The sequence below is a fragment of the Lissotriton helveticus genome, chromosome 8 (genome assembly GCF_964261635.1).
Source record: "Lissotriton helveticus chromosome 8, aLisHel1.1, whole genome shotgun sequence".
In the NCBI taxonomy this organism is placed as follows: Eukaryota; Metazoa; Chordata; class Amphibia; order Caudata; family Salamandridae; genus Lissotriton; species Lissotriton helveticus.
In genome coordinates, this window is record NC_136069.1 from 181,226,884 (window position 1) to 181,253,103 (window position 26,220).

A 26,220-nucleotide genomic window follows, 5' to 3' on the forward strand; every position below is an offset into this window, starting at 1 on the left:
GTCTTTAACTTAACTAATATAGCTGCCAGAAGATTTAATATTAACTGACATGGTTTCTGTGCAGGTTCTCTTTCTTCATCTAATTGTTCTAAATCTTTCCATAATGCTCCATATGTTGCGCGATCACCAACTTTACGCACAGTTCGCCACATATCAGGCGGTAATATCAGTCAAAAAAACAGATCAATATTTGGCAAAGTCATAGTACAAGAGCTAATAACACCCTCAACTTCCTCGTAAAAGGCTGCTGGATTCTTTCGCGGACAGGTAATGCAGGTTTAAGAGCCATGACATTTGCTCTATTCCAAGGAGTGTAAACCCAATTATAAATAAAATAACCCTTTGCATCTGTAGAAGTCTTATCATCACTTGTACCCGCTCCTTTAGGAGGAACATATAAAGGCGCGGCTTCCCACATGGGTTTTACATTAATTACAACATTCTTATCTGTTTCGGGAGTCGAAGCTCGTGCCATGCTGATCTGGGATGCATGTGCAGCTGCGTCTGTTGCCTTTTTCTCCTCTCGCAAACGGACTGCTTCAATACTCAGTTTAACCAAACGTCTGATTGTGTCAGTCACCTGGGAGAAGACAAAAAGACCTTCACGTAGTTGCTTACAATCATTTGCTTCATTATCGGGCTCCATTTCTATCGAATATTTCCTAATCCGTTCAATAACCTCTGCAGAAAATGCGTCATAAAATATATTTGCTCCCTTTCCTGCCAACCTTTTATACTATCTAGAAGTTCAGAGGCAGTGATAGTACTACGAACGGCTTTACGAGCAGCAGCTCTAATGTCAGACGCACGCCCAGTAGATAACATCAAGAGAGTTTCTCGAGCTTTGTCCTGGTCTGAAGGAGAGTCCTCATCTGACTCATAAAGAGCAGAAGGAAGAGTATACGGAGGTGGACAACGATCTAATAAGAGAGAATCATCTTGGGGTTTATTAAGAATAGGATAAAGAGGTCTACGAACAGCGTATTGGCCATTTACCTGTAAATGACGCTCCCTATCTTCTCTCGCTTTAATTTCTTTCAGTTCCTTATTTTTCATTTCTAATACTTTCGCATGAATGCTTTCACGTTGTTCTTTTTCAATCAAGGCTTGCTCACACTTCATTTGCTCACGCACTTCTTTCTCCCACATTCGCACACAGTCAAACATATCTTGCCTAGCCTTTCGCTTAAACATTCGTTGTTCCCCATACTGAAACTTTTGCAAATCAAATGACCCATGCATAGGCCAATGCAACTCAGAATCCTTACAAGTATATTTATTCCATAACGTGCTGTACATTATAGAAGAAATACCATATTTAATATACATATCCCTATTAGGCGTTCCTTCCCGGGGAGCCGGTTGTGCTTTATCGAGTCTCAAATTGGTACCACTACAAAAGCAACACATCCTACGGAGTGTGCTAGAAACAGGCATGCCAAAAATAGTGCAGAATATGCAGTATTATATCCAAGTAGTACTTATGGTATCCTTTAGTACGATGTGCCGTTCAAATCAATTCAAAATACAGAAAATTCGCCTCATTACCTGCCTGTATAAATTGCAATTTATATATTACTAATTTCCAAATACAAATATTGGCCAATCATACAAATCTAAAGCCACAGTAAGCGTTACTAAACCACCTTACCAATCCAAGGCATCAAAACCCAACAGCAAGCGCCGCTTAATGACTCTTACCAATCACTTGGTGTCCAGTTTCCAACTGCCAAGTTCTCAAATCGACCAAATGGTCACTGCACGGCGAATCAACAGAAGAGATCTCAGTCGAGGACCGGCACCACCTGGATGGTCAGATCAGAAAGAAAGGAAAAATGCCGTGGTTGCCAAGACTCGGGTCTCCTCAGGCAGCGATCGCGTCCAAAGTGAGATTCCAATCCTTCGTCTCGACCACTCCTTTGGGCATCCGAGCCGCCAATGAGCCCCACGTTGGAAGCGCCAATTTGTGGTGGTGAGCCTCAGCAAGGCCTACCAGTGCAAGGGGTTCGCCCTTTTCTACACAGAGTCCTCAGACCAATAGGAAGAAGTTGGCACAGAAACTGGAATAGAAAATACAGAGTTTATTAAACCTCATGAAGTGGAACTACATTCACACAACACCCTTCGGTAATGTATGAAGTAGCACACCGAATTGAAGGAGCATGGTCCTTTTATACCCACACAGGGGCTCAGAAGAAGGCGGTGCAAGTACAAAACACAGGTTTTAGGTACATATATGGTCATATAGAAAACCTACAGTCAACAAGTGGGTGGAGCTAACAGTGGCTAATTCTAGTAAACACATCCTGACAGTTACAAACTATGAACAGCTGCGAAGACAACTGGGCATGTGCGAGACAGGAAAAGCTAAATATAGCTTGTCATAGGTAGAATACAAGAGCAGGGGACAGAAAGGTAGGACAGAGCACATGGCGAGCATGTGGTAGCACATGGCATATGAAATGGCGGATATACATACAAAATGGATTCCGCAAAACGGACAAATTAGCTTCTAAATACAAGATGGCTTCTGCTAATGCTAACCCAATCGCTTCCAAATTACAACAGGATCCACCACAAATCCGTAGCAATATAACAAAAAAATGGTTTTAAAACGTGGCGGGGTCCCTGAGGGACACCGCCCAACATATCTGGAGGGTCAGGGTATTTCTACTTCTGTTGGATTATCCATGTGGATTGAGGGCTCTTACTTGTGCAGCTGCACAAGTACATTTTGAAAGGGTCCTGTGTTCATTGCCCTAGCACCAACCCCGGAAGGTGTACGAAGTCGGAAGAACTGCAGGACTGCAGTTTCCAATATATATTTTTTACATTCTTTTTTATTTATTTATTTATTTATTTCACTTACCTTATTTATACTTTCCTGCTTGGTAAAAGCATGCATGGTAAAGGTGTATGTGTGGTAAAGACATGCGTGTTAAAAGGATGCGGTGTGATGTCGTACAACCAATACACAATGGTGGTAGAGGGGCGAACACCAGCGTGTTGGGGAGGCTTTGATACGGCACAACAATCATACTAACAAAATGGGTACTGGTCTCTATTTGTAGAGATGTTAACCCAACCCATTCCAAAAGTCAAAAGAATTTTTTTAAAATTGCGAACTGAGTCCAATGATGACAGCCGGGCCAGAAACAAAGAGAAGGCAGATTTCCTTGCAGCCCTGAGCATGTTTTGAGGACTTTTACCAGCTTGCGCACCTATGAGCAATGTGGGACTCAGGATGAGGTTCACATCAGCCAATAACTTCTGTATTTGTATCGCTTTTTTGCTTCCACCCAGTTCTTGGGGGAATTGATATCTGCAACATTTCCAAGGTATGAACTCCCCCGTTCTCCTTCGGTGTTAGGCTTGTTTGTCCTTCTGAACCATATGCTCAATGTGACATTTTGTTTGCAAAAGCAAAACGTGACCAGGGGCACAGAAAGCTGCTTTCCGGTTTTTCGGAGGAATGACATCAGGTCAGCCCACGGGTCAGTTGCCAAGAGACAGAACCAAACAAGCTGTTCTTTATTCTCGGTCAAACGGTCATTTGTGAATTGTAAAACCAAGGATCAGCTGGGGAGGTCAGATTTGGTTTCAGACGCCATTCATCTTTATTTACCTCGAGATTTAACTGCTGGTGTTCGGGTCTGCGAGGAGGGGCTCGTGTGTACAATGTACTCACAGTAAAGGCTCTCTGCAGAAGGGAAATGTCACGCTGACCGCGTATGCAGCGTTCATGTGGAGCTGTGTGAAGGAAATGTGAACACTGCAGCAGAACAGAGTCTGGCAAATGCTTTTAAAGTCTCCCAGAATCATTGCACACTCATTAGCCCTAATTAAACAGGCAGGTGAATTGACTTACCAGGAAACGCTCGGTGGTGGGCAAAACTGCCGCCTTCTGTATGTAAATTTCAGGTGACCTTTTTCATATTGTTTCTACTGGATCCTGTTAATGGCATCTGGGGTTTTGGAAGTCTGCCGAGCTACCGGCTAGAAAAACTCCGGTTATATCTTTGAACGGTTTATTAGTATCTAATTGGGGTTAATATTTGACCAGTAGAATATCCTTTTTTTCTGTTGATCATCCGCGGCCCGTGCAGGTAAGAGCGGCGGGGCTTTGACTTTTGAAGGACGATGATGAGGGAAAATTAATTATTTATTTCATTTTCCCTCGTCATCGTCTGTCGAAATCCCTCCCAAGGGGCCCCACCTCTCTTAAATGCACGGGCCACGGCTGCCATTGAACATATGTCTGAAAACGCAACCATGCTTGCTTGAACTACGCAGATAGCGGCCTAGTGTTCAGGATGGGTGGGGAGAGGAAACAGAAGCACCGGAACAGGAAGCTCCCGACGTGGACAGGTAAGAAGGGCCGGGTTGGTTTGGGGGAGTCGTTTTTAGGGGTGGGCGTCGCTTTTAGCGCTCAGGGCAGCGGGGTACTTTTGAGAAGGGGGCAAGTTTTTAGGGCTCCGCGCACGGGGAGGGGTAGATTCACAATCAGTGCTTAACTGCATGCGTGCGGCCTCTATTTTCGCGCTGTGCGGCTTTTTGCGAAAAGCCGCGTTACATGACGAGCTCCGAGCGGCGCAACTCATGACGAGCTCAGCTCGTCATGCGCATGGAAGGGCTTAAGAGATGGATTCCGCTACAGAAAGTAGGGTGCATCTACTCTTCGTTGACTTTCTAGTTACGCGTGGGAGAGCAGCCAAGCCTAACCAAATGAAAGCATCTGAGGCAGGCCTAAGTAAGCCAATACAATTATCACATTTGTAATACAGTATGAATGTTCAGTCAAGATTGTGTATCAACACAATTTGAATACAAACTCATATGAACAAGTTGCTTGCCTTCCGTAATGCTAGTTCTGATAAATACTCAAGCTGACTGCAGATTTCGTACCTCTTGAATTCTCCCAAATTGGGTCTAGAACTTTTCAGCAATTACTAACGTGCGCCACAGGTGACATTATTTTTTTCCAATGCAGCTTTACAACACCTCTGGAAGGGACAGCATGTGGGAAATAGCCTTGCATACTGACATCAATTTTCTTTGCTGCTTATGCACCCTGAGATGCAGATCAACTGTGATAGATTGCAAACATGACATTGTGGCAAACCTAAGAGACCTTTTTAGAATCCTAATAGTGCTGTTTGCAGAAAGAGGGAGGAGGTCAGAGGGTGGTTGAGAAATCTGTGGTTAGATAGAGTGTATCCACCAAAAAGATCATTACTCAAAATATAACATTTCTTCTGAAAATACTTCTAATCACAAATTCCTCATCTATTGCATAGATACCAAGGCAGTACCACATGAAAGGTAGTGGGTTTTGGGAGTGGATATCACAACAGGAGGTCTTGCAGAGCTAAGCAGGTGAAATGGCCCGCAATGCAGACTTGCAAGTAGAGACTGTAATGTCTGGTGAAGGTGTGGATGGACATCCATGTCACACCATTGCAGAATACAAACAACAGAACACCCTCACTAGTGTTGACCTTGGCTCTGGTAGAGTGAGCCCGATGGTGCTCAGGATGCTCCTTCTTAGCGTTGGCATAACACATTTTTATACATGGGATGGTCCATCTGGACATGGTCTTTTTCTGGTCTGCCATTGTCATGTATCCAGGTTTAACCTAGAAGGAAAAGTTGCCATTTTACATGAACACAGGGCTTTCCTGAAGTTGCTTTCACTTGTCACATCGACTTTTGACACACCTTTGAATTTATGACACTTTGGGTTAGTTTCTTGGAAATACCGGCCTTGCTTACACAAGTCAACTTCACACGAACACTATGGCATTGCCCTGACAAGATGTACAAGGCCTACACGTACGCAAATGTGTTTGTTATTTTCGTCCATATGGCGGCACAGCTATTTGTAGCACACAAGCAATGGCAGGCTGATCATAATCTCAGCCCAAGGCAGGGATGCCTTTTTCTATAAATAAACATATTTTTCCGGGTATAGTCAGAGGAGGCACTTCTGCTGACATCATGAGGTCTCTACAGGCAAATGCTTTTGCCCAGCTGCAGACTCATATCTCCGTAAGGGGTGTCCAGCTCGTGACCAAAAAGGGGTCCTGCATTCTTACCCACCAGGTAATAAGGTTGGATCATCTAGTAAGGGAATTCTTGGCAGAACATGCACATGCACATGCACCTAGACATTCAGTTTAGGTTCCGCATAACAGGAGTATGCCAGATTGTTATATTATTTCATATCCTTGCACATATACGTTATTTCAGCACGATGGTGGAACTATTGTACTGTTCACCATGTTGATACTTCTTATAACTTGCATCTGTTTCTGTCTATTGATCATTGCTGCACATATATTCTAAACAAGAATCACGCTTTTTCAATAAACACTGAAAACGTTACATCGTGTATTCTTTGTATCTTTCGCTGAGCAAAAGAAAGCACAAGTGTATGAGCAAAAGGTTCTAAATCTATCATCATGGTTCCTGAGGGAACAGGGTTGTCATGTTCAGTGGTTCCTAGAACTGCTAGCTCCCTGTCTATGTTAGGGAGGCCTATAGTGGCACTGTGAGCTTGCTGGACTGTGGTACAACATATCCTGCAGGGGTGCACGGAATCAGTCTGGCACCATCCCAAATGTTTATGTCGTCCAAAAACACGCAGTTCCTACTGATTATTGGAAAGTACACAACACTATTTCTTTTCTACCACTGGCAAAGCTGTGAAAAAATCTGGTCATCCATACGCTAATTCTTAGCCTGGTCAATGTAAAAACTATGGGCCTACTTGGGATCTAACCTGTGCAGGGTTTCCTCCAATTTAGATGGATGTGGCGGAGAGAAAAAAGTTATGGACTATCCCACGTGGAAAGGTGACACCACTTTCAGTGAAAAGGAAGCAAAATCCAAAGCGTCAATTTGTCAGAGAATAAAGTAGCTTATGGAGGTTTCACTTATAGTGCCTTAATTTAATTGACATGGTGCCAAAAGTAATGCCAATGAGGAAACCAGTTTTAGGGACAGATTACAATGTTGTGCGGAAAGGCTCCGTACAGCATTTGGATCCCCCTAGACCGCGTCGGAACCGATCCGCACAATTACGATGTTCTCGGTCGGAAAGGAAACCGTTCTGATATTCCGAATCAGTTCCGACCGGCATTCGGAGAATCCGAGTCGGTCGGAGCTGAATCGTACTGCTCTACAGACACCGTTTCCGACCAACATATTAAGATGTTGGATTCGGACAGCCTTTGCGACTTGGTTTGTCTGACAAGGAAAGGCAGTCGGAAACTGTATTTGGGGGCCCCTAGCAGGCCCCCATTCATCCTGATCTCTGCGGTTGGGGGCCATGGGTGTTCCCATGGAACCCCCCCCTTTAAAGCCATGCACAGTGTGGCAGGCACCATGGGGTGCCTGCAGCAGGCATCAAGGTTTTCCACAACTACCCTTTTCGCAAAGGGAGCCTGTGTTGTCGGTCGGAACACAGGCTGCCTTACGAACGGTGTTTGGAAGCATCATAATCGGTTGTGCGGAACCGCCAACCGCGGGTCAATTGCAACCGAATCGGACAAGGAGTTGGGCGGAAAGTTTCTGTATGACATCGTAATCGGCTCAAAAGGTGTTTACAGCAAAAATGTGAATACCACGTTAAAGTCCCACTGTTGCATAATAAAGAGTGCAGAAGGAAAAATATATGTGAACCCTTTCAGGAAATGTATTACAACTAGTATATCAAACAACAAAGGCTGCCCAGGCAAACATAGAAAATCCCAATGGGTCAATAAATAAACTTTAAAGATGCCTAAAGTAAACCTTTAACAGGCTAGCGATAATGCAAGCACCACCACATGGGATAACTTGGCCTGAACTTGATCAACCTTAAGGTCTACACACCAGGCGATAAACTTTACACAATGATCAAAGTAGATACATTTGATCAACAGGTGTTGAGCAACTAAGATAAAATCTACTAACTCTGCAAACAGGTCAATACTACTTAGCTGTTTTCCTTCAAGCTCCATGCATGGATGTCTAGATTGTGGAGGCCTGAGTGGAGAACCTGACTTATTGATGGGACAGAAAGTCCGAAAGAAGAATATAGATAGGAGGCCAAATTTGCTAGACCCAATCTGGGGCGAACAGGATGAGTTGAGCTCAGTCCCTTCCTACTTTGTTGAAAGTACTGGGAATATGCGCCATTAGTTGAAAACCATACAGAAGACCACAGTACCATTGCAGGTGATATGCATGCTCTAGAGACCCTTAAAGCGTAAACTTTAGTGTGCAGAATGCACAAAACTCATCTGTAATGAAATGTTTTCCCCAATGCAAGCCCCACTGGGTGAAGACACCTTGGAACACATCCGGGTGCAGACTCCATTTGTGGTCTGTCAAATGGCATCTGTTGAGCTAGTCTGCCCTGACATTGAGAGAGCTCGCTAGATTGTTCATCGTCAAATAGATCTCCTAAAGCTCAAAACATATGGCACAGTGCCTACAAACCCACGCATTTCTTCTTGTCACAGTAGCTCAATACGGTTATTTTGTACATCAGAACCTGAGTCAACCTCTCTTGATGATTGCGGGAAGATCTTTAGTGCCAAACAGATGGCTCACAACTCCAGAAGGCCAAAGACCCCTGATTTGCACAGCATCAAGGTGATCACACCCACCCAAGATAATGCAGCCATCCCTATTGTGAGCTCCAGATGAGTCGGGAGAGTGATCTGCCATAGGTCAGGTTGGCTTCCATGAGCCACCACTGAACGTCTTGGGCTGCCTCCTCTGAGATACAGGTCTGTCTGAAAGGCAAACCCAGTGCTGAGCCCATTGCAGGCAGAGGTTGCACTGTAGAGCTTGAATGTGTCCACAGTTAGGGGAACCTGCAGGATGCATGAGTCAAGGAGACCAAGAAGCATCAGAACGACCCTTGCCAGCACAAAGGGCAGAGACTGAAACATTAGGATTGTAACCTGAATGTGACAGACTCTGGGGGGGGGGATTTGTGGAGAAGTATAAAGGCCCAGAAAGCCACAGTGTCCAGGATAGCCCAAATAATTAGAATCCACTGCTGTAATTGCAGATAGGACTTCAGCTACTTGATATAGAACTCAAGGATGGGCAGCAGAGAGACTGCAGTCTGGAAGAGGGCTACCACTAGCTGTGGTGATCCAAGTTTCAACAGTCAATAGTCGAGGTATGGAAATGCATGTATCCCCAACTTCCTACCATGAACCAAAGAAAGCCTCTGTGGGACTGCATAGTGAGCATATGAAAGTATGAAGCCCGCAAGTCCAAGGACACTATCCAATCCTCTTGACCCAGAGCAAAAAGGACCTGGGTCACAGGCAGCATTTTGAACTTTTATTTTTTCCAAAGTAAAGTGGTCAAGAATCGAAAACCTAAAATCAGTCTGGAGCCCTCTGCCATTCTTGGAACCCAAAAAGTAGTTGCCCTTCTACTTGTGTCCACCCTCTCTCTCCAAGGTCCCTCTTGCCAACAGTGACTGAACTTCCTGGACAAGTATGGAGGAATGATGAGCCAAAGTCTGAGAAGGGACAGGAGGACTATGAGTGGTGGAAAGATAAGAATGGGGGGTCATAACCATGCTGAACAACCATCAAAAGCCAACAGTCACAGGTAATTGCAACCCGGCTGGGTAGAAAAACATGTATTCTGCTTCTTGCTGGTTACAAATTACCAATGACTTGTAAATCAGAGTGGAGTAGCTGCAAGTGTGGCCAGGGACGAACATGAAAGCTGTTTCTGGTGCTGGACATTGCCCCGTGCACCACTCTGCCCCTTGGGACCACGAAAGGGCTGTGCGTATGCAAGGCCATGTGAATATCCACAGATTTTCAGCATTGTTAGTGGAACTGACTAGCTGGTGACAACTCCAAAGAACAAGCTGTAACACAATTCTCCCGAAAACATTTGAGGGCAAAATTCCCTTCTCTTCAAAAAGCCTGGAGTCACCAAAAGGCATATCCATAAGAGATGCCTGCACATGCTTAGAAAATGGTGTGGTACGCATCCATGTGCGATGTTGAGTCTCTACACTAGTGACTATGGCACAATCTAGAAAGTAAGTCATGTCTGGAGGCTCTCAATATAAACTTAGCAGGATGTCATTAGCCGTATCCCAGATGGCATGTGTAAAGCACCCTAGCAGGCACACTGTGTTCAGGAACCTCAGCATCAAAGTGGCAGAATGGAAAACCCTTTATCAAAGGAGTCACTGCACTTCGATTCCCTGTCCAGCGGGGCAGTGGGAAATGCAATTGGGTTTACTTTGCTAGTGGAAGCCTGAACAACCAAGCTCTCAGAAGGCATCTGCTGGGTCAAAAAGGTGGGGTGTGCCCAGGGGCAAGCCTTTGATAACTATAGAGTGGAACTGAGCGTGGCTTAGACCAGGTCACCATCAAAGCTTCTGTAAAAGGGCAATAAGTACTCTGAAGCTGCAGGCCCAGGCTCCCAAATGTCAGTTAACAGATGTGCCTTGGTTTCTTCTGTGGGCAACTGACTGTCAAGCACTTGTTCAGCTCTGTGAACTACTACCGCAAAAGAGGCATTCTCCTTTATGGAGCCCCAGTGTGGATTCAAATTCTGTCTTAAGTGAAGTATCAAGGCCACTAGCACATTTGTAAGTTTACACACAGGACATCATCATTATGAGGGGGAGTAAATAGTCTGCCTCCTTTTGATTATTATCTTCATGCACAACATTTTGATGTCTCTGGACACCATCCGTACCTCATCCAAATAACGCCTTGAGCCTACAGGAATAACCGTGGAGGTTAGTGGCACCGTCTGGGAGTTCTCCCAGAACAGAGGCAGCACTTTTGTGATCTTGTATTGGGAAAACTTTCAAGATAAGGCTGAAGAAGGTTCCAGATTAAAAACTGGCATGAGGGTTGGATACTTAAACTGCATCTCTGCAGTTGAAACCAGCACCCGACCAGTTGGAACAGGTGTGACCTTTGGCACAGATGTTGAAGAATTGGATGGAGCTGTAGGCAGGGGCCTAATGGGGGCAGTTGGTGCCAAAAGGGGCCATGCTGTTGGAAGTCTGACTTGGAGTCACAGGAAATCCATGGGGCACCAAATCATCCAAAGCATATACAACGTGGTCTCTTTGAAGGCCTGCACCTGTTGCGGGGTTGACTTCCGGACAAGATTGGAAATGGGCTCAGAGCTGGATACATGTGGTGGAGTTAGGTCCTTCAACTGTCGATGGAGCCGAATCACATTTATATTTTTTATGTTGAAGATAAGACTCACTTTTCGACTTACCCGAGGACAGAGACTTTGAGTGCAGCTGGGCCTGTGCTGGGAATGATCCTGAGACTTTGAGCAAGAATGGACTTAAACCTTGAAGCGCGATCTGCCTTGTTTCTTGTGCTCAGCTATGTACAGCTTTGCCTTATACTCGCTGATGCTTTGAGTGCATTAAGGAGCATTTATTGCAGGACTTCTGAGCCATGCACAGACCCTAGACACAACAGGCAGACATTTTGCTGGGCCTTGACAGACCTCTGCTCCATGCTGCCGCGATTTAAAGCATGCAGTTTTTGGGGAGACTTTCTCTACACACTCTCGTCCATAAAAGAGAATTTGGGGAATTTATAAAACAATGAAAAATGCTTGGGAGCAGAGATCAAGATCCTCGTGAAAGGAAGCAGAAAGAAAAGAACTAGCCTCAGCGTTCAGTGGTGGTGCCTATATTTGGCTTTGTATCATCACTTCCAGACATGGTGGGAGGGTTCCTTGAAGTCTGATGGCGACATCTGTAGGCATCCAGAGGGAATTGCTGATAGGTTCTGAGTCCAGTCTGGCACCTGTATGGATTGAAAAAATGAGGAATATGTGGTTAGAAGTATCCATCAGAAATATTAAATATGTACATAATAAACAGGGTCCATAAAATGGAAAGCACACAATAAACAAATATCATATAATAGGCACACAATGAACTATTAATCTGACGACCATAATGGTGATATTGTGTAGTAGTCAGTAATCAAAAAAAGCAGGTGCTATACGATAAGGAATCCAGAGCCCCCTACTAAATATGCAACATGTTTGTGAAGCTGAAATATTAACAAAGCCCTAATGCTTATGATGCTCTAATGTTCAGAAATCTCAGTAAACACCTGAAATGGAAAACGTGGAATCAATGCACACGATATGAACAATACAGTGTTGTACGGTTCACAAACGACTAATGTTTGCAAACTCAGAAGGGATACTGTGGCAATGTGCATTATAACCATTCTTCTTCCTAAAACTGGTTGGTTTAGGAATGACTTGTTATGGATTAATGTTCGCTACCTAAAAGGTTTTCAAACTTCTAAATTTAATAGAGAACCTAGCTAATTAAACAATAAAATGGGGACAGACTCCCAGAGTTAGTATGTGTAACAATACAGATCCCCATGGGGGTACGCTGACCCCAGGGTGTTAAGATGACACACTTTCAAGAACCCCTGGAGCACACAGGTCTCATGACATCCTACAGAAGGAAAACCCTCTATGCATTCTTATAATGATAGGTTCCACACTGTAGATGCCGATAACCGTGTTTACTGAAATAAGAGAAGCGAAGCATCCAGTATATAAAAGGGGCACAGAAACTAGCTGGCATGGAACACACCCACATCACACAGTCCACTGATGTCATTGTGTTCCATGCTCCTCCAGTAATATCACCACAAATCTCCCCTCCTTAAACAAAGAGTTGTACTTTTAACAACACTTTTCAAAATCTTACAAGATATAGAACACTATCTGTCAATTCTTAAATAAACCATCACAGTTCTTATATACTGGGTTTACTAGATTCCTCCTCCCCTTTTAAAAAAAATTAAGGAAGAAAAAAGGAAATCAAACATAAATGTAAAGAAAAAGGAAATAAAATAAAAACTATACACACACACACACACACACACATATATATATATATATACCCCAACGTATTCTTGGCAGAAAACCAAGCCACAATCACGGCGGGCAGCACGGCAGGGAATGCCACTCCCTTAAATTCCAACACAACCCAGTTTAGGAAAATAAATAAATCCACTGGTGCCGTGGCCACATTGCATGAACGGTTTTTATTTTTAGGCTTCGGGTAGACCCGACGCGTTTCGCAGTTACCTCACTGCTTTGTCAAGGGTGATTCAATAAAGTGAAATACACACATTTAAAGGTGCAGGGTTCAAACTTAATAAACATAGTAAAAATACTTCCGTTTTTAGTCTCAAGCAGAGTAAACATACTTAATTTCCCTTGTTTGCCCATTAGTACATTCTAGCTATTCATTAGCTGTAATTTATAAACAAGTCTCGCCCAAGTGGGCTGGTGTAATACTGATGTTGATGATCCATCAATAAAAAAAAAAATTAAATTTTTTTATAAACAAATAATACATTTCGACCTTAACACTGTCGTAAATTTCAAAATAGTCTCTTAGTAATATAGCTCAAGTGAGCTAGTACACCGTTCAGGGCAAATCATCCTTGGAAAATACGTCTTTTTGTCTGCAAAGAAACAGATGAAAAACTGACTTTAAAAACTAGTTTGAACCCATAGTTTCCAAAACATTCAAAGTTTAAACTTTTAAAATCAAACAAAGAAATGCAGTAAGAACGAGGTAAGGGTACAGAACATGATTCATCTTAGGTGTATAGAAATCTCATTGTCCACATTCAAACCATAAGGAATCACGGTGTTATATTTTATGATTGTTTTTGACTCAAGCTTTCTTAGTTCAAGTGTGCGGTTCCCTCCTCTCTCCCTCAGGGGTACTGTATCTAGCACACAGAATTTCAGCAGATTGGGATTTTGGTTATGTTTTTCAAAAAAGTGACGAGCAACTGGGTATTGCCTATCATTCTTAGTGATTGCCCGCATATGCTCTAAGATACGCATTTTTGCCTTTTTGATTGTACTGCCTATATAAAATAGGTCGCAAGGGCATCTCAGAGCATAAATAGCAAATTCTGTTTCACAGGATAGGTCTTAACTTCCATGAAACAATGCAATTCTGTAATTTTTTAAGTTTAGATTGAACATGTATACTTTTCCTATCTGCAATCTTGATTGCAGACAGGAAAAGTATACATGTTCAATCTAAACTTAAAACAAAAACAAACATTTTTCTTAGAATTCTTAATTGGTTCAATTTTGGTGAAGTCTTTAGATTTAACACTGGGATCTAATGCTACGCGGGACATACTCCCCCAACACCTATCTGTCAATTTTACTGCATTCCACCAAAAAGCATTTCATATTTTCCTTTTGGTAATGGTTGACCCCAAATGATATTATTCTTTGCTAAAAAAATTCTGGAGGTACCATTGTGTGCCCCCGCACTAGCTTATCACCCTCAATGTACAACTCGTCTGATACTTTCCAGAACACTTGCGAATCAGTGGACAATTTTTTTTCCTTAGGCCATCCCATTTTTACCAAATGTCATTACAACACTCAAAACCTTATCTTTACTTACTGCATCCCACCCATTCAGCCTTTTCTACATACATATTGACATCTTGATGCAACCCACAAAACACTCCTCAATTTCTGTCTCCCAAACTTGTTCTTCAGCATCCTTAATTGGTAGACTAGACAAACAGTCTGCTCTAAAATTCTTTCCACCTGAAATGTATTCAATAGTAAATGTGAACGCTAATACACTGGCGTCGCTCCTTTGACAATTGGGCGAGAGCGGAGAGTGTAGCATTACACAGGGAAGAAACGGCGGGGCTCTGGGCGTACCACATAGCCCAGGCCTGGGATGACACCTTGACCGCCTTTCACCAGGTGTGCCTGCAGGGAGGTATTATCTAGACACGCTCCCCTTTGATTACTGTCTTAACATTGGCGCCTACTTTGGAGACTGTCCCATATAGTGTTCCTGCACCTGCGCCTTAGCGGGAGGGCGTGCGCTGTCGCAACATACCTGGAGAGCACACCTGCCGCGACCTGATGGGGTCAGACCTCTGCGGCACTGGAGCGGGGACCATGGCTGGCCCCTCTGACCTCCCCTCTGCGGCCCCCCATTCCCCCCACACTTCCCCCCTGCCCCCCTCCTCCCCCTCTCCCCCCCCCTTCCCCCCCCCTGCTCGCACACCTCCCTCCTCTGCCCTCACCGAGTCTAGAAATCTGCAGTACACCTCCTCCTTTCTGGCTGCCCCCCCCCCAACATAATTCCACCTCACTCCCAACGACTCACATCGAAGACGGAACACCACACATGCCCACCCTAGCTCATTTTATTTATCTTTTATTTCATTTGTTTCATTTCCTTGTGTTCTCGGTTTCCTATTTCACTAGTTAATGTTCTACGTTTGATTCACCACACATAAGGTATTGAATATTGAATGATGAGCAGATTCTTCTGGGCCTACCCTAGAGATGGCGGGCGCAGATTTAAACACACTGACATTGTAATCCCAAGAGTTGAGTGCGCTCCTTCTGGGAACGGGAGGGGAGACGCACCTTGGAAATGGGGAAATTGACGAGTGACATACATGACCAGGTATGCTGCAACATTCTGTTCCGACCTGACCCTTCCTTGCATACAGTTTCTCCCAAATGAGATGGCGCCTACCAACTGGTATGCAACTTCATTGGTTTGTTGGATGTAATCCTTTTTGGTTTTCAATAGACCTCAATTATTCCTGGACTTTTCTTTTTTTCTGGAAAAGGTGCCCTGAACCGAACTTTTGATTTGCAGGAATTGTATGGTAGGCACTGTTATCCTAGCGAACTGTTATTGAGTATATATATATATATGTGCATCAATGATTCCCGTTTTATTTACCAGCTAATTTTCTTTATCATGTACAAAGGATGGGAACGGGAAAATACCAGTTTATCCTGTAAAGAAATACTGATTTGTTCTGTAATCTCATATAAAATCTGCAATAAAAAATATTCAAACAAAAACAAAAAAATAGTAAATGTGAACGCTAAACGTTTGTCAGAAAGTTTTGCATTATGAGCTGTGAAATGTTTCACTTTCTTGACACACAAAATGTCCACTAAAGGGCAATGATCAGTTTTAAAAACAAATGGCCTGCCCCATAAATAGCGCTTACATTTTTCCACACCCTTGAAGCTCTTTCTCGATAACAGATTATTTCAGCTCCACTTGGTGTAGTATTTTTGAGGCAAGCCCTATTGTGCTTTTGTGTGCACCATCCATACTAACATGCATCAACTGTCACAATAGTTTTCCTCCCTTCTACAGAAGGTTGCAATACTGGTGCTCTCACAATTTCTTAATTTTAAAGGAGCAAATAAATAGTAAAATACAATCAAAAGTGATACAGCTGATGAGCATTGAAGAAGAATAAAATAACGAGTAGGACTAGATTACAAATATTTCATTGGATAAATTCCAAACGTATGTTGTAAAATACGAAAAAATTAGAAAACGGAATCATAAAGAACATCAAAAGTATCACTATGAGATAAAGAAGATATGTAAAGAGAGAAAAGAGAGAAGAAGAAAGAGAATATAGAGAAAAAGAGGAAGAAAGAGGGGAAAGAGGAAAGAAGAAAGAAAGAAAAGAGAGAAACGATCTCCCGTGGGGCTACACATACAAACAAACAAACACCACTCAATCAGGCAACACAAAGGGATATTGAGCAACCAAACCTTTCGAGGCCAAATCCATATATGCATCCAAAGCTCTCCAAACGCCACTAGAAATCGAAGGGGAGAGATGGGCCTCATCCACCGAAATGTGTGCACTTCTCAAAAAGGAAACCCATGCCCACCAGGTATGGTATGAAACTGAGGAAAAAGACTTCCACTCCATAAGAATCACTTTGACAGCAACAGTCAATAGAAGATCCATTAATTGTAATTCCAAGGAATCTAAGGGCAGAGGGACTGGAGAGGCCAATGGGCCCAACATAACCATGGGAAAGGAAAGTTGGAATTGAATATCGAAAATTAACATTAGGTGTTTATGTATCAAATCCCAAAAGGATTGAAGAAGCGTACACACAAAAAACATATGTGGATAATTACCAACCAATAAACCGCAACTCCAACAAAGGTCATTCTCCTTCAGATTCAGGGAATGTAAGCGTACTGGAGTCCAATGAAGAAGATTAATAGAAAATAACTTAGACTGAATCAAAGAGGGGGCAATTTTATTGCGAAGAGAGAGCTTCCAAATCAACTGCCAAGAATCAGGTGAAATATGTTCGTGAGATCATGATCAAAGTGACGCAACCATTTTTGTTGGGTAACAGTATGCTGGACAGAGAAAGTGGAAGACAGAAATTTATTAATTTTGGAAGCCACATGACCAGATCTAAGCCACAAGTGAAACAATGTAACGGTAGGCAAATTGGGATCTAATCGCAACTTAGCAAGAGCAACTTTAATTTTTAAAAAGGTGTAGAAGTCTAAGTTAGTGAGTGAAAATTGTCGAGCTAAGGATGAAAAGGGTAACGGATCATTATTTGAATCATAAAGATGACGCACAAGCGAAATCCCTTTAGTAGCCCAATAAGACATCAAAGTAGGATCAATAATAATTTTAATCTTAGAGTTACGCCAAAGTGAGGACCATCTCGATTTGTGTATTGGAATAGCAGCTCTCTTGTTGATCAACCGAACTGCTGCAATGGTATCTAAGATGATCGAACGAGAGAACGGAACAGATAAGGTGGATGTGGTTAAAAAAGAAGAAGGTGGCAGAGGAGAAGAAAGCTCCTGCTCAATCAACAACCAAGAAGGCATATGACCAGGGACAGAGGAAAACCAAAGAGCCCCTTGAGAGGCTAAAAAGGCAACCTGGTATTTCTCCCAATCAGGAAAATTACAACCACCCAGATCATAAGGTTTTCTTAAAAACGTATATGCAATTCTAGCCCTCTTGTCATTCCAGAGAAATTTAGAAGTAAGGACATCGATCGCATGACAAAAAGAAGAAGATAATTTCACAGGAAGCATAGAGGATACAAAATTAATGATAGGTGTAATCATCATTTTCAGTGTTTGGAGACGACCCCACCATGAAATATGTTTAGGAGACCAGGTGTCTAAAAGATGTCGCACTTTGATTATAGTCTGGGCTTCATTGTAAGGCACAGTATCATAAAGGGTACTACAGAACCAAATCCCTAAATATTTGAGTTGTTTAGATTGCCATTTAAAGCCTGCAGAACCCATATGCGCTGGGAAACAATATGCATTCAGGGGGAACATCTCCGTCTTATCCCTATTAAGGGTATAGCCCGATACCTTAGAAAAAAGAGAAATGGTGTCGGAAATGGCGGGAATAGCTAGTACTATGTCATCAGAGAAAAATAGAACATCGTCCGCATAAGCAGCCGTCTTTATACAATGTGAACCAAAATTAAAACCTTTAATATCTGGGTGAAGATCAATCAGTCGAAGGAGCGGGTCAATAGATAATAAAAACAAAAGCGGGGATAAGGGACAGCCTTGTCTGGTGCCTTGGCAAAGATTAAAAAACGAAGACGTAGCTCCATTCACTCTAATATTGGCTCTAGGCTGAGCATATAGAGACATAACCATATTAACAAAAGCGACCCCAAGATTATGTGCATGAAGAACAGCACGCAAAAAAGGCCAAGAGACCTTGTCAAAGGCCTTCTCTGCATCAAGGGCCAGAGCAGCAGCCGGAAGGGTAGAACGTTTAGCGGAACCCAAAATATGGCAAAAGGTACGAATGTTGTCCCTAGCAAGTCTACCCTTGACGAAACCCGTCTGAGATGGGTGGACAAGCTATATAAGACTCAAATCGCCTGGCCAGAATCATGGCAAAAATATTTGCCTCCATATTAAGAAGGGAAATAGGGCGGAAATTTTTGGGATCGGAATGATCATTACGATCTTTTGGAATCACCACAATAGTGGCGTCAGCTGCCGAACCCGAAACCGACCCCTCTTGAATGAAAGCCTCAAAAACAGACTTAAGACGAGGAACAACAGAAGGACGAAAGGTCTTATAAAACAAAATGGGGAAACCATCAGGCCCAGGAGCTTTTCCAGACCGTGTAGCTTAAATTGCAGTTATAATTTCCTCAGAAGTAATCGAGCCACCCAAATTGTTACTATCTTCCACAGAGACAGACTGTATAGGTATTGTCTTGGGAGTATAAAGCTTACTATAGAAGTCTCAAAATACGCTGAGAATCTCTGTGGTCTGAAATTTTTTTAAACCAGAGCTATCATTAATAGAGGGAATCTGAGAAGACTTAAAAGAAGATTCCTGAAATTTCAACGTGGCCGCCAAAATTTTACCTGCTCGATTTTTTAATAGCAGTCGTTTAAATTTCTGAGCCTGTACTCCTATATGAGCTCTCTTGGTAACAATAGTGTTATAGGCATACTTTAAATTCTTTTTTTTTTTTTTTTTTTTTTTTAAACCTTTATTGTACAGAGAAGGCTCACAAATACGGGCCTACAACCCAGCGGGCCGGCCACCACAAATAAGGAACATAGTCAACAATACAGAAACGCATACAGAATATCACAACAAATCATACAGGAAATAAGGGCTAAAAGCCATATAGCAACCAGCAGGGACAGGATACGAGAAGGTTGATTTTCTAATATAGAAACGGGTACAACAGGATAATAACAGGTAGGAAGTCTCGGAGGGCCGTGGTGGGCCGCGAACAGCCGCGGTAGAAGATACAGGATAACTCAATAATGACAAACACCTATCGGTAAAGGCAGAATATGAGTCGCACCAGAAAAACAGTGGCAACCGCCGTTCAACGCCCACCCACCACAATAAGAACGTATCATATCAAACAGAGTCGAAAAAAGCTTATAAAATAAAGCCCTCCGTCACACAACCCAGGGAATAAGGAAAAAAAAAAACCACGAGAGGGGGGAGGAAGGGAGGAAAAAGAGGGAGAAGGGGACAAAAGGCGAAAGGAAGAACGCCACCTCAAGCACGCGCCCCATGGCAAACGAGGCCGGAAACCACAAATCGGTATACAGAACCGGTAGTAACCAGAGCAAAATTAAATAGTGAGCCAAAGTCACAGTAAGACCAAACGGCCAGCGCATCAATAATAACCCACCCAGGGGGACACATGCTGAGACCGCGTCCCGAAAAAGAGGACACACAAGAGCCATAGAACCAAAAAAGTAAGAAAAATGAGGGGAGAAAAAAACCCCCAAAGAAATGACAGACCCCCCCCACCCCACAAGCCCACCCTGCACCCCTGCAGAAGGCTATGGCCCACCCCCCAGCAGCGTGCCTGTCGCCCTAATCAGAACCCGAAATATAGAAGAGCTAAAGCAAGATAGAACCATAAAGACAAAAAAAGGGGGGAAAAGAAGGAATAAGGGAGGAAAGAACACGGGAGAGGGCCATATAACAGAATCATCGGCTCCCACCCTCCCGTCCGAAACATCAGTGTCCACGGGAAGACAAAGAATCGAAGGATACAGACCAGGAATACGACAAAAATCCGACATGGTCATACCGTACTAATCGATCATCCAACCATTGCAAGACAACAGTCCACAAAGGCAAGATCGTCTCATCCCTGTCCTTTTCTTTCCAAATCTGTAGCAGTCCGCCTCACGAAGAACCAGACCACAAGGAACAGGAGGCAGAGAACAGGGAGGTCAAACTTCAATCCGCATAAGATGTTTCGTGCACAACTCGAATGATCCGGAGCAGTCAGAAACCATTGTACACAATGCAGGCACAGTTCCGAAGATGATCTGAGGAAAGCCAACCCAGCGGAGTCAGCACAGGATCTACGATCGGCCATTCGAGGAGATGAAGAACAGGAAGAACCACCAAGACCGGCCCGGACAGGACCCGGCCCACCGACCCACAGGACAGGAGAGGACACATCACGATGGAGGGCAGCGGAACTCCGCAGATCAGCAGAAACGGCAGCCACCGGGTCCATAATTTCCAGGATAGAACCAGCCGCACCCAGCAGCGACGTAGCCGCACACGCCAGGGGGGGCTCAAACGGCCCAGCGAAACGAGCCTCCTCCAGGTTAACAGCGGGTGCGGCCACAGGAGTACCCCAGGAGCGCAGGGCGGCGAGGATGTCCGCAAGTGTAGGAACACCTTTACAGTATCCGGTTTCTGTGCCACATCGTGGACCACCGCTGCCCATCTCGGCCCGGCTGAGATATACAGGGTCGGCCGCCATCTTGGAAGCCCGGCGGGGTCGCAGCGATCCCCGACCCCCGACCGGGCCACAGCAAGGTAAACGGAATTCAGTCAACCACCAGCAGAGGCACGTCCAGAGCAGGAAGGGGGGCCACCAGAAAAAGGAGGATCGCCGGCCCCCCAATGCCACCGGCCCCGTTCTCCGAGTCCGGGCGGAGGCACTCAAAATGGCCGGACCGGAGAATAAAGGGGGGGACAAGCCACATTTACGGTCAGTCCCGTCAACAGAAGGCAGCGCCTCCACCCCAGGCCGCGGGACCGCCTGATCAAACCAGAAAGCCGCGACCGGCCTCTCTGCACAACCGCCTCGTCGGCCGAGCCCACTGCGCCATCAAGGGCCGGCCAGAGCATAGCACCCCGTCCGGGCGCCGCCAAGGAGACTCAGGCCAGTCCGCTACGGAGGTCCCGAAGCGAGCGAAGGCACAGTTCCGGAACCACGGCACCCAGAGACAACCGGAACAGACGGTAAGTGTCTATAAATCGCCGTAGATCCACAGCGTAGCAGAAATTGTCTTCCCGGGGCAGGATAAAGGCAGGATTTATGTTTCGAACAGGAAAGTTGACGGAGCCGAGCTAAAGCGCGGCCATCTCGGACGCGAGCTTGGCTCCTCCCCCATACTTTAAATTCTTAATGGTCTGTAAGCAATTTTTGTCCTTAGAGCTACGATAGAGAGATTCTTGTTGTTTGATCTCATCTGCTAAATCTGCAAGTTCCTTTTTTATGTCAGCATTCCTCTTCGCCATACATTTAATAATTTGACCACGAAGAGTGCATTTAAAAGCATCCCACAAGACAATTGGAAAGCTAATTGAACCTTCATTATCAGCGAAAAAAGTTTCAATTTCTTTGGACAGAGGCAGAACCTGAGAATCATCATGTAAAAGTTCTGTATTTAATCTCCAGGAGCGAGGTCCTGTTTTAGGAGCAAAGGTCAAAAGTGTAAAGGAAACAGCCGCGTGATCAGAGACGAGAATATGATGAATGTACGGGGAAGAGGAAGATTGTACAAGAGACGAATGGACCAAAAGATAATCAATATGAGAGAAACTAGAATGAGGAGAAGAAAAGAAAGAAAAATCACTACCCGTAGGATTATGGAGACGGCAGATATCCTGAAGATGAACAGAGGAACACATATTTGTCATCTGCTTATGTGCCTTAGGAGGACGGAAGTTAAAAGCAGAATTCCTATCTAACAAGGGATCCATGGGTAAATTGAAATCACCACCCACTATTAGATTACCTTTATGCGGTGTATCAGCTAACTTTTTAGTAATCGTTCGCCAAAATGAGGGGTCATCACTGTTTGGAGCATAGATATTCAGAACATAAAGATCATCAGTACCATCAGATAGTCTGGATAATAACCATCGGCCCTCTGAATCATGTTTAACAGAGATCACAGATGACCCAGAATTTTTAGAAATTAGCGTTATCACACCATTCTTTTTGCTCAAGGCATCAGAGCAGGCAACATCAAGGACCCATTCTTTCTTCAGAAACAAAGCCTCCTTGGAGGAAACTTTCATTTCCTGTAAAAGTACCAAGTCTGAAGATAAGGATTTACAATAATCCAGGATTTTTGATCTCTTCACCGGATGATTCAATCCTCTAACATTAAAGGACAAAACATTCAAGCCAGGCATAATCCTACGAAAAAACGAGAAATCATAATACATAGATAGCAAAAAAGAGAATACAGAGACAAAATGAGACATCCAACGACCCATTAGAAACACCATAAAAGAAGAGCCCCAACAAGAGATCCGGGAAAATAAAGAAGAAACGAGAAACGAGAAAAGTGAAAGAAGAAAGAGAATGGGGACAAAGAACAAGGAAAGGAGAGAAATAAGAAGAAAGAGACCCACCAGGGGAGGTCTGTAAAGGACCAAATTCATACCAGGGGGTACATGGAGAGGCAAACAAGGAAACTACCAGGAGGGATAACGGAAATAGAGATATAAACCCCCATAACTTAGCATAGTATAAGTAATCAACATATAGGAGGCAAAATGTGAAACATTAAGAAGAAAAAACCATTATAAATATATATGAGGAAAATTAGAAGAACAATAAGCACAAACTGATACGCAATGCTCAAAAATACTAAATCTTAGCTAAAAACCGAAGAATGAAAACATAATGCGTGATATAGGCAAAGGACATCATGAATCAAGAAGAACAAGAAAAATACATCAATGCACGCAAATTTCATTACACGGAATAAAATAAGCATCCAAATATGTTCAAACAATTAATGAGCAATATATCAGCAGGCAAAATAAATATGAGGAAATAAATAAGGAAGCAATATAAATAAATACATATGAAGACAAAATACATCAATCTCAAATAATTGCTGACATATACCTTATCTATATATAGGGCAGAAGAACTACCAGGAACCAACACCCATGAGAAAACAGAGCATCAAGCACCAACAAACAGCTGCGACATAAGCGCTATGTATATAAAACAACACCTCGACAAAAAGCGCTAGCAACAAGAAACAAACTAAGAGAAAAACTCTACACAGAAAGAAAAGAAGAACAAACTACACAGCTCTAGAGGACAACAAAGAAAAGTAATATTCACCCGAAACAGAAACGATAGTCAATGAAAGGGAGAAATAACAGAAAGAAGAACAGAAAATCCAAAGGACAGCATAACGTAACAATAACAAATATGATTAAAAAAGAGTACAACAAAGGACACGTCGTTAACAACAAGGGGACTGTGAAAGAAAAGAAAGAAAAAACAAACAACGAAAAGACCTAACTACAACTAAGTACAACATATAAACTGTAAAGCTGAGAGAAACTCTTCCTGAAGCTAGAAGAATATAAAGTCTAACAAGCAACTCTATGAACATAATGCATAATTAGACCTAGGTAAGAAAAAGCACCACAGAAACAGCAAAATAGATCAAGAACCAGAAGGGCCAGGTGTAGGCGAAGAGTCCATCTGAGATTCCATCTGATTGTCCAGGAAGGAAGAAAGGTCAGAAGGCGCATCGAAGATTCTGAAGCGACCCTTAAAGGTTATACGGAATTTCAAAGGACCAGCAAAAGAAAAGGGAATGTTCATATCAGTGAGACGTTTCCATAGGTTAAGAAATTCTTTCCTTCTGATGACCGTATCCCTGGCAAAATCTTGGGATATTGAAATCTGATTACCTTCCCAATGAACTGCTTTAACCTTCCTCATATGTGCCAAAATTTGTTCCGTATGTTGATGTCTTAATGGCTTAAAAATTATCGCCCTTGGATGAGTCGAGGGCTTAGGTCTAAAGGTAGGTACACGATGGGCCCGTTCAATTTCAAAATCTCTCTGAAACGAAATCTGCAGAGTAGATGGAAGCCATTGATATGGAAAGTCTATCATCGAAGGAGCTGATTTTTCCGCATCCTCAGGTAGACCAAAAATGCGCAGATTGGTTCTACGATTGCGATCCTCTTGCTCTGTGAGGTCTCTCCGCAACGCCGCCATTGAACGTTCCATCTGTAATATAGACCGAGAGTGCTGTTCCGCGTTGTCCTCCACACCACTAATACGTGTCTCCACAGTCGAAACACGAAGGGATAGTGCTTTAAAATCATTTCTGATAGCTCCCACTTCAACCTGTAGTAAGTCAGTATTTGTTTTAGTAGATTGCGCAATATCATGAACAGCATTCAAATGTGACAAAATGGTTTCCAGAGTGGAACTTGTGTCCTTTTGAGATGACTCAGGAGTAGGGGAGACTTGTTTGGACCTCTTTAGAGAAACTTTCGAGTCCTTTGAGTCTTTAGCATTCGGAGACAGACCCATGTTGGCAGCCATAAGTCACACAGCCACGGAAAGACCAACAAAATCACTCCAGAAGAATGCTTACAGCGAAGCCCAACAAAGGAAACAATCTGAAAATGACAGTCAATATCTTCAGAGAAACAATAGAAGGAAGGCAAAAGCTATAGGTTGAAGCATTGAAAAACAAAATGGCGGGCATATGCAGAGAGAGCAACGAAAACCATCTGACAGGTGAAGAAAACGTTGAAAAAGCAGGTTAATAAGCCTCCAATGACAAGTAAAGCAAGGGCGGCATCTCAAATCGCAAATATGAACCAGCTCCTATCAGTTGTCATCAAACAGAGATATAAGGAGTCAGCAATGAAGACCCAGAAGCACAAAGGTCCCCAAATATGAGCGAAAAACAAGAAAAAGCATCATTGGAGCTGATATGCAGACAAATGTGGCCAACAGCACCTTGTATCCAGCATATACGACCAATTCCTGTGCGATGTCGCAGATTCCTGAGGAGAAAACGCGAGCAACGCCACCAAAACAAAATGGCAGATGCTCGCGAAGATCAAAGAGCCGAGCCTCAAGGCTCCAGAACTCAGGATGCAGCTGTAGGAGAGGTATAAAAAGCAGATCGGAGTGCTCACGGCATAATCCCAAATCGAAAATGCCAGTTCCGAGCCAAAGACGCCTTCTGTGGAGAGCCGAAACCTCCTGACAGCCGTTGAATGCCCCGGAGCTCAAGCACGATCCGCCATCTTGCAGCGGCATGCAAGCCACGCCCCCTTCTTTTTTGAGTTTTTAATACATACTTTCAGATTTAGCAGACCATACGAATGTGGTTCCCTTCTTTCACAGTGATCTGAAACATTCAGTATTCTTAGCAAAATCTTTCAAAAATGTTGTGTAAAATTCACACATACCTAGGAAAGACAACAGTTGATCTTTGTTTACTGGAGCAGTCGCTTCCACAAGGCTTTTAACCACACTTGGTCTAGGCTTGACACCATGTTCCGATGAAATATGTCCCAAATATTCAATTTCTCTGCTTTTCAATGGATTTGATTTAAAAATGTTAAGGCTCTTGATTGTCCAGGGGTGTCTTGTAGCCATCGTAAAATAAGTCCAGCTGGTATCAGAGAAAAGCACTGCGGTTTATAACAGAAGTGAGAACAGCTACGTTTTGAACTGCTTACGAAAATAAAGAAAATTGGATTGACTTTTAGGATGCAAGGGCAATCTATTCTAAAGATTGCA

General features: G+C 43.4%; 1 long non-coding RNA gene across 1 annotated transcript in view; it reads left to right on the forward strand.

Moving 5' to 3' along the window:
* The first annotated feature begins 4,265 nt into the window (after positions 1-4,265).
* The window catches only part of LOC144771533 (uncharacterized), a 28,223-nt gene continuing 6,268 nt past the window's right edge, over positions 4,266-26,220 (forward strand). Inside the window, exon 1 of the long non-coding RNA XR_013599332.1 lies at positions 4,266-4,368. This is a non-coding gene — a long non-coding RNA (uncharacterized LOC144771533). The remainder of the gene's footprint in view (positions 4,369-26,220) is intronic.